The sequence below is a fragment of the Cyrtonyx montezumae genome, unplaced genomic scaffold, assembly GCF_038088225.1.
Source record: "Cyrtonyx montezumae isolate F1298 unplaced genomic scaffold, pur_monq_1.0 scaffold_63, whole genome shotgun sequence".
In the NCBI taxonomy this organism is placed as follows: Eukaryota; Metazoa; Chordata; class Aves; order Galliformes; family Odontophoridae; genus Cyrtonyx; species Cyrtonyx montezumae.
This window is the reverse complement of record NW_027072071.1, coordinates 441,044-448,899: the sequence shown is the minus strand read 5'-3', so window position 1 is coordinate 448,899 and position 7,856 is coordinate 441,044.

Below are 7,856 nucleotides of genomic sequence, written 5' to 3'. Positions count from 1 at the left end.
CTCTGCCCCACAGCTCCCATTGCTCTCCTGTCCCTCAGCACCCTCCACAAGCACCAGAAGCTCACAAGACACACACGGAAATGAAAGTTGTTGGTTATCATGGCCAAGGGCATGAGTTCCATACGGGAATGCAAGCCTGGAGAAGTGGAATGGCTTTTGGTAGCTGGTAGAGGGAGGAGAAAGTGGCTTGTACCCAAGACCAGGGTAGGGACGGGTGAGCTAAAGGGGAACTGTCTGCAAAACACATCAGGGCCATCAGACACAATACTCCTTCTCATCAGTGAGAAATGATGGACACCGGGGGTCATACGAAGCCCACACCAGAGGCTCTGTCCTCACTATTGGGTTAATCCATGCTTTTTTGTTGTTGAAAATGCAGCAATCAGCTCCAGCAGGAAAAGTGAAATGCAGGACACCTGGCTGAGCTGCCTGCAGATCCTGATGCTCAGTGCTCTAAGGCTTTCAGCCTGCGAGCGTGGCAGCTCTTCTTCTTTGGGTGAGCACCCAGCACGATGCCCTTCAGTGCACTGAAAGGTGGGTGCTTCCCTTTTGCATTTGGAGGTGCATAGCACGTGGGGAGCTGCCTATGAAGCCAGGTACTCCTGGGGTTGTTTGGCTCTGGGGTTTGGCTTGCTGCCTCAGCTATGTGCCTGCAGCCAAAATCCCAATTTACGGCTGCAGGTTCTTGTTTAATTCCACTTTGTTATCTGAGGCAGAGAGGTGGTGGTTAATGGCTTTGATATGTGGAAAACTTTGGCAGCCTTCTCTTACCTGCTTTCTATTTCTGTTCATAATGTTATCAAAATCTTATATAAGCTAACGAGAGAAGTTTACCTTTGTGCACAGGTTGAAAAGTCCACAGTGGAGTCTGTAACAAATGCATTAGTGGCTTTAATTTCACCCCTTTGGTCTCTATGTGCCCCTCACAGGCTGTGTGTGATTCAATAACCCTTCAGCTTTGCAAAAATATACCTCCTGAAGTCTTCCTCTTGCTGTTTGCAGTACGGCTTCCAGCTTGGCAGCCGCCTCTGCTAACCAGCTGATTAAACCTGATCTTGCCATAAATCAAAACTTCTTCGCATTCAAATGTAACAATTAATCCTAGGCGTGTTGGTGCAATTAGATGACAAATTACGCCTCGAGATTCACTTGCTTGTTCAGATAGGGAAGCTGTGTTTGCTCAGCCGGGGATGTTTGGCTGTGGCTTTCAATCCACCCCAGGGGATGCAGAGTGATAAACTCAGGGAGCAGCAGTGTGCTTCAGCTGCAGATCTCAGAGCTTCAGCTCCTCGCCCTGTAGACTGGAGGTTTGTCTGCTTGCAAGAGTGTCAGCACAAGGTTTTCCTGCACCAAGCGTCAGCGCTGCTTCAGATAACCAGAATGGCTGGACTGGATGATCTTAATGGTCTTTTCCAGCCTTAATGATTCAATGAGGTTTACTCCTGCTGCTTTGTGGAATATTTACTGGAGGTGACTTATCCATACGTCCTCCTCTTAACAGAAGGTAAACTTCCATGGTGGAATGCAGTGGATAATCAGTTCTGTGATAGTTCCCTAAGCAACGTGGCCTGTGACCTTGTTGTTAGCAAGCACCTGTGAGCTTGGTGTGCAGACTACAAGATAAAACCAACACGAAGTGTGGGTCGGGTGGAGGTCCTGCAGGGATGGGGACGTGATGGTACCATTGGAACTGATAAACTATCTTGTTGTTCTGAGCCTGCCCTGAGCCAGCACTTTTCTCCCTCCACAAAAACAAGTTCTCAAGTAAAATTTACAAGACAAAGGTATGTTTGAATGGAGTCACTCAAGCTCCACCTGAAAGTAAGAAATAGTATAAAATGGCTTAAGAGAGGGATGCTGGGGGAAGATACATTTGCAGACAAGCTGGGAGGATGCTGCTGACTTCCAGGACCTGTCAATGGGCTGAGCCTCTCTTCTCCCTTGTAGGGAAGGCTTTTAGGTGAGATTTGCACACTCAGTTGTGTTGAGTGCTTCCCCTAGAGAACCTAAAAATCTCTGTAGAGTTATTCCATGATTTAAATTGATTGTAGTCAGCCACGTTACTCATGTTCTTGGTTATCTTCACATGCTTTGCTGACAATAAAAAGAACATGCTTTCTGCTGCTTTAATAAAAGACATTATTTTCTAATCAAGCTGAGAGAGTTCTCATTGGGCATGCCAAACTCCTTAAAGGTGATGGTGGGAGCCCACTGGAACGTGATTAGGCCAATCGGGCACAGTGCTATTTGCAAATTTGTAACCATGATAGTTAACTGCACTAAAGCTTTTGGCACTGTCCCCCACAGCATCCTCATGATGAAGCTTAGGAACTGTGCAGTAGATGAGCGGACAGTGAGGTGGGCTGAGAGCTGGGGGCTGGCAGAGTTCAGAGGGTGCAGCCTGTTTGGAGGCTGTTAACTAGCGCTGTTCCCCAGAGATGCGTGCTGGGTTCAGTTTTTTTCAACACCTTCATCAGTGTGGATGACCTGGATGAAGGGATGGAGTCCACCCTCAGCATGTTTGGTGATGGCACAAAGCTGGGAGGAGTGGCTGAGCCAGCAGAAGGCCGTGCTGCCATTCAGCAGGAGGTGGACAGGTGGAGAGTTGGGTGGAGAGGAACCTGATGTGGTTCAACGTGGACACATGTAGGGTCCTAAACCAGGGGAGGAAGAACCACACACAACAGTTGTGGAGGGTCACAAAGATGGTTAGGGGCCTGGAGAATCTCCTATTTAAGGACAGGCTGAAGGGAGATCTGATCAGTGCTGATCAATATCTAAAGCGTGAGATACAAGTGGATGGGGCCAGGCTCCTGTGAGTGGTGTGCAATGACAGGATGAGGGGCAATGGGCAGAAACTGGAACACAGAAAGTTCCATACATTTGGAAGACCTTCTTTCCTGTGAGGATGATAGAGCTCTGGAACGAGCTCTGCAGAGATGACTTCTCTGCAAGTAGTCAAGACCTGTCTGAAGTGCTTTTCTGTGTTACCTTCTGGAGGAAACCTGCTTTTAGCAGGAGAGTTGGACCCAACAATCTCCAGAGGTCCCCTCCAATCCCTATGATCTCCCTCTGAGCTGAACTGGGTGTCACTCAGAATCCACTCCCAGCCACCTCCAGCCCTCTGAAGACCCTCTGATTTTCTGCTATACTTTCCTCCTTTCTCACATGTTCAAGCCTTGTGCAGAAGGATTTGAGCCCTCTGAAGGAAGCAATAGTTGCCTCCAGACCTGCAGCTCCCGTGCCCTCCTGGCAGCCATGAACACACATTTTGGCAGCTTTGGTCTGTGTTTGAGACACCAGGGCTGGTGCTAAATGGAAAATAACACAAGCTGAAGCCCAGCAGCTAATCAACTCCTGGTGATGCTAGTGCCAAAGGAAGTCTCATTTACAGACAGTCCTGCAATGCACTTTGATGTGGGTGGACGTGCTCTGTGGTGAGGAAGAGCCTTATTAATGCGGAACGTGTTGCTCTGCTGAACCACTGGGAAGTTCACATTGCCGAGATGCGGCGGTTGCCAGTGCAGAGATGTATTCTTCAGGTGCTTTGCACAAAGGAGTATTTTGAGGCTGGATGATACAGAAGGGATGAGTAAACTGGAGCACACGGATGCTGCCTGCGGAGGGCTGACGTTCAGCAGTGGCTTTTCGCTCAAAATGCAAAGCAAAATCATGAGATGGTCAACGTGGCAAAAGCAAGGACAAAGCCATATGGAAAACAAGCCTGCTGATGTCAGCAGTGGTAATAGGTGCATATTTACACACTCCACTTAAATGGGAGGCTTTAACTGCTGATTAACTGCTCTTATGGGATTTCTTTGTGAAACACCTGACAAATGTTTTTTTTTGTGCCCTTGGAACAAAGCAAGCTGATAGCGTTTATATCCCTTTCCTCTCCGATGGCAATTAGTGCTGATTAAAGAGTCCATAATTCATATGAACTCTGAGTTTGAAGGGGAGGGGTGGGCAACGGCTCTCGGTGTGGGAAAGCAATTGGCCGTTTTGATAACCAGATTAAAAAGTAATAACTTCTGAAAGAGCAGAGCGAGGACTCATTGTCTGCAGCTGACGTTGCTCTGCCTCCAAGGAAATGCCGCCCTGGGACAGGCGGAAAATCACAGCTGCCAAAAGCTGAACGAAGCACCGGGGAAGGGGAATCGAGTTATTTGTGGCCTTGTATTAAAGAGCGATTTGTGCGGGATGCTTTGAGCTCGTTCTCATCCAGGTTTTTTATTTTTTTTTTTCAGGCTGCACAAGAGGGCATTATACAAAACTGCAGCTGCACCTTGCTCGTGGGCACAGAGCTCTTACTGGTGTGCCAAGTAGGATTAGTGTTGTGCCAGCAGAGGAGGGCTGTATCCTGGAGGACGCATGCCAGGGGCTTTAGTTTGCTTTGATAGTTGCTTCTTGGGGTGGGTTCAGAGCTAGTTTCCCAGCCCCTGTGTGTAGCTCTGCATTTGTTCTTTGTTTCTGCACCATCCCAAAATGTTGTGCTGCTGGAGGCTGAGGGCAGGCACTGAGCTGGGGAACCTTTTTCTTCACAGCAAACCTAAATCCTGAGCATACACCACCCCTTGGATGGAAGCTTGGTGGTTCCCAGGGGCTGCGATGTAACAAAGATGCATTTAATCCTCTCCTTGTTTGCTAAGTCTTTGCATCCTCATTACTATGGGAAACCCTCCTGGCTATGAGCTGACCTTTCCCAACAAAGCCCCTTTGTCAGGAGGACCTCAGGGCTGAGGTATGCTTTTTATTTTCCCTTCTTTCCTTTATCACTCTTTATTTTATTGGTGTCACCACCACCCAGCAACACAAGGACCCATTATATCAACTGCCACCGGACTTTGCTTGGTGGCAAAAAGGAGATTAGGAACAGCAGTGGGTGATATCCTGGGGAGCTGAGGCTGAAGGTGTGAGTAAGAGGAATGCTGGCAGAGGGAAAGCAGCCCTGATCCAGGCAGCTCTCCCACGTGCTGGGCAAGAAAGCCTTGCTCTCACGTGAGGTCTCTGCCTGTGCTTTGAAGTGGGAGTAGTAGGATTTTCCACGGGTTCAGGTGAGGGTTTTTAGGTGCTGCTTCCCATTTCCATGGTGTGTCCCAGCAGAGGGCAGCAGGAGGTGCCCTGGGCACCCATGGGTGCTGCTCTGGGTGTCAGAGTGTGCTGAGCCCATCCTCTCCAGTCTCACACTCCAGGGTACTGATAATTTTGAGCTCTGCCAAGAAGAGGCACTTTGAGGCCATAGGAGGGCGTCAAGGTGGGATCTGAGACACTGTGAAGATCTACTTTGGTCCTACCTGGTCTCTGGAAAACTCCTTCCAATCTTATCCATAATTGTATTTGTTTTAGGGTGCAGTACTCATGTCTTCCCATATTTCCAGATCTAGTACTGCACCTTCTCGTTCCACCCATGCAATCACAGGGACTTGGCACACTGCTGGAAGCAGTGAGGACCAAGCAGGGCCCAGTGCCCCACGCCCACTAAAACCTGACTTAAGGTGCTCTCTCAGCTCTGTCGAACCCCAAACAAGCCCTGATACGTGCCCAGCAACCCAAACACAAATGTCAGCAGAGGCCGCAGAGCTGGGGTGCTGCCTGTTGACAACAGGAAGGGTGGCTGTGAGCTGTCTGCTGGCTTGGATCGAAGCAGCACTGCAGCATCCATGGACTGGGCAGGGGCTGAGTGGGAGGGGAGGTTGGATTCTGTGCCCAGCAGGAGATGGGTGCTGGCAGGGGTAGTGCCATGACTCATACCAACACCCATGCCAGCTTGTGCCATGCCTCTGAGCAGGGTTTCTGCACAACCCTTGCAAGACGCACTGGAAGTTTTTTATTTATTTGCAAGCCTTGGGGATCTCCTAGTGCAGAGAGAGGATGCATCTGCGTTGGCTTTTTGGTGGTTTGAGGAGATCCCACGTTGGTCACTGGAAGCTCTGTGGTCTGCAGCAGAGCAGTGGCACTCCTGGAGGGGACTCTGCTGTCCTGTGCTGCTCTCAGTGTTGCAGTATCTCTGCAGCACTCGAATTTTTTTTCATCTGTCATCCTCTTTCCAAACAGCAGCACTGGGCACTACTCTGCTTTGTTTTCCATGTGGAAAAAAGCCTCGTGCCTTTCCAGTGAAGCTGGAAACCATGGTTTTAAGCAAAGCATTGAGGGCTGTGAAACAGCCCACTCTCAGAGGGGCACACTCCCATAGGGCAGCACTTTTCACTTGGGTGCTGTTGGAGAGAGCTCACTGCCCACTGCAGTCTGCTCTGTGCTCCAACCCCTCACAACACACTGAAAACCTTTGGTTACTTGTTATGGCATCACTTTATTACCACTGGACCTCACCGTTTCTCAAGCACTTGGTTCATCTCTGCCCTTTCAATGGCCTGGCACGCTGATGGACACAAAGTGATTCACAAACATCTGCTGGAGACCATCTTTGCACAGACTAAAGGCTGCTGGTGCGTATAAACACGTAAGGTTTGAGCTGTCACAACATGTGAAAATAGCTGGGTATTTCCTCCCTGCCAGAAAAACACGAAATTCTGAAAGCTTTACGGTAACTACCGACCAATGGAGAAGATGCTCAAGGATGAGAAACAACCTGCATAATCTCCTTAGTGTGAAAAAATTGCTTGTAGGTACATTTAGGAAATAACTGCATCCATTCCCACCCTTTAATTATGGCACATGGAGACGAGAATGGAGTGTCGGGTGCATGTATGAGTTTTGCCTGAATATGTATCTCTGTATTTTTAAAACCCAAACAACTGATAATGGAAACCACCACCGTGGCTCACTGATAAGCTCTGTGCTGGGTCTGCATGGCTGTAAAATGCAGTCACTGTAGGAGTGGAGTTATTGTTCCCGACATTGACATTCCTGTTTCTGGCAGAAGCTGGGGAACGAGTGTGGCACAGCCGTGATTGTGTTATCGTGTGCGTAACGCAGCCCGTAATAGGCACTACAGGTAAATCTGGTTCCAAACGTGCAGGGATTATACCAGCCCTCATGCAACTGCTGAAATGGTTGTTTTCTGTGAAATGGTGATTTTTGCAAAGGGGTGCAGAAAATCCTGGGAGGTGTTTCACTGTAACAATCCCATTAAAAATTGTGAATGCTGGAGGGGGAGCAGCTGAAAACAAGACAAACAAGAGTGCATCTTTCATATGTTTTAAAGCATTGTTCCCTTCCATGGGTGGGTGAGAGGGGGTGGGGGGACCTCAGGGTTTCTGTCTGGGACTTGGGATAAGCCCTGTGCCCACCCTGATGTCTGCTGGATGCATTCAATGCAACCTCCACCCAAATTTATTGCAGCACAGACCATTGGGAAGGATGCGAGATGTTGTCCTGCAAGAGGATTCTGTTGGCATTACCTATGTCCTGTATTCCCCTGGTCTTAGCCAAGCCCTCTCCCTCTTACAAAATGGGGAAGGGTCTCCGCCCCCAGTGCCCCCCTTCCCCCTGCCCTCAGCCCTCGTGTATCCTAGCTGTGCCCTGGGTGATTTTTCTGCTGACACAGAGCTGCTCCTTCAGAATCCTCTGATTCATCCCACGGAGGGCTCACACCCAGGCTGGGCTTCTTCTCCCTTTTAGGATCACATGGCCATCTTGCTATGGGGTGGGCTCCTTAGTGGGTAGAATCCCCCCCGCCTCACCTTTCCCCACCGTGGGAAGGGGTTTGTGGTCTGCCAGAGTAATGCTGTGTCCTTTTTTAGCATAAAGGTGAATGGAATCTGGAGCAGCAAAGCAAGGAGAGATGAAAAGCATCCTCAGGGTCCAGAGGCTGTGGGCTTCTGCTCTGGTGGTGCCAACCTGCTTCCATGAGCACTGGGTGCTTCCCCAACCCCATCTTTCACTTGGTCACTGAG